The sequence below is a fragment of the Arachis ipaensis genome, chromosome B05, assembly GCF_000816755.2.
Source record: "Arachis ipaensis cultivar K30076 chromosome B05, Araip1.1, whole genome shotgun sequence".
Taxonomy (NCBI): Eukaryota; Viridiplantae; Streptophyta; class Magnoliopsida; order Fabales; family Fabaceae; genus Arachis; species Arachis ipaensis.
In genome coordinates, this window is record NC_029789.2 from 112,194,943 (window position 1) to 112,196,839 (window position 1,897).

Below are 1,897 nucleotides of genomic sequence, written 5' to 3' on the forward strand. Positions count from 1 at the left end.
ATAAAAAAATATATTTTATACTTATAACTATTTTATAATTGATTTTCTATCCAAAGTTTATTTAGATTTCTAAACGAGAAATCAAATATATAGTGCATAGATGGATCCCATCGATCCAAAGAAACGAAACTGATGAGATATCCAACGAAAGTTCATTTATTTCTTGGTCAGATAACGATTTTGATGAAAAGGAATCAAAGATTCAATCACTACTTAATGCTTTAGTTTTAGTTTTAAATAATTTTATATTATTAATTACGAATTTGGGCTATATCACTACTTGAGTCCAATTGAAGGAAAAAACTTGTCTAGCAAATTGAAACTGACATTGATAGTTGTGTAAAAATAATTATTAATGGTAAAAATAAACTCAAAAAGTACCACTGGCTGATCTGGTAATCTCGCATTTCAAGCTCATAAATAAAAGATAGTACTAAGAAGATAATAATACTACTGTTTAGTTTAGTTTGGGTTCTCCGTATCTTGAGACTAGAAATTATTAATTTGAGAGCAGTATAGTATAGTAGGGTAATAGCAATGTAAGGGTGTGTTTGGTTTTGAGTTAGAAGAACAAGAAGTACGTTTGAATGCATTGAATGCGTTTTTTTTTGTTTGGATTATTTTTTTTAAACGCCAACGTGATTTTACATTTTTAACGTGTGTTTATAAAAAGTTAAAAATTGTAGTTTCTGCGTTTAGATAATCAAGTTAGGATTGAATTTATTTTGTTTTATCAATTCTATCCTTTATTTTCTTGCTTGTAGTCCTTTTAGTATTCAAATATTTTAAATATATAATTATATTTTTTATTAAATTTTTACTTTTTATTTTGTATAAAAAAATATTTTTGTTTGACTTTGTTATTAATTAATAATATTTATTTAAATATCTAAATTAAAATGATAGAATAATATAAAAAATTTATTTAATTTAATGATTATTTTAGTAATTTTTTATTTAAAAGTAATTTTGAGTAGTATAATCCAAACAATATTTATTTTACTATAATCCATTTTGATACAAAGATTACAAAACATAAATCATTTTAATACAAACTTACTTTTCATTAAAATTAAATTTGCAAAATTAATTTTATATAAACTCCCATTTACAAACTGAAATCCAAAGACACACTAATAATCTAACCTTTTAAAAGGTCTTATATGCCTATAAAGAGGAGGTAGTAGCTAATAGGTAGCTGTTGAGGTGATTAGATAGAACCCAAAGATTACTAAGACACTTCAGGCAACCTAAGATACATAGGGTTGAATTTCTAGACCAAACCCATTTTTGGACAAACCATGAGCATGCATGTTTGTGGGGACAGATATTAGGGTTCCAGGTGCTTAAAAGTACAAAAAACTCAAGGATTGGTGGTGAGTATGAATCAATAATATAATAGCTCTATGCATTAAGCTATAGAGTTTAGGATGGAGCTACAAGACAAAAAGATACAGACAAATTGATATTGGTGATGCCAATTGCCAAGCCAACCATGAGTAGAGCAGTTAACAGCTATAGCAATTAGCCCTAAGTCCTAACAATCAAAGCTACTAGTAATTAACTCACCATCTCATTGTAATTGCAATATTAGCTTTATCTTCTTCATTCATGCCTATCTGGCTCCTTATGTAGCCACTAGCTTCGGTTCATTCAGCTTATCAGATGCACCACCACAGCACCACTTGCATTGGCTTCTCACCTTCAACACTTAGGAATTTCTTTTTGAAATAAATTAAATTTTTTTTATTTCCCAAAACAAATAAAAATGTGTGTGTGTGTGGACATACAAAATAATTTTGTTTTTATTCATTCCTTCTACAATATATTTATCTTTATTCTTCTCTTCTACACTATATTTAAATATTTTAATATAATTTAAATAAATAGAATATTT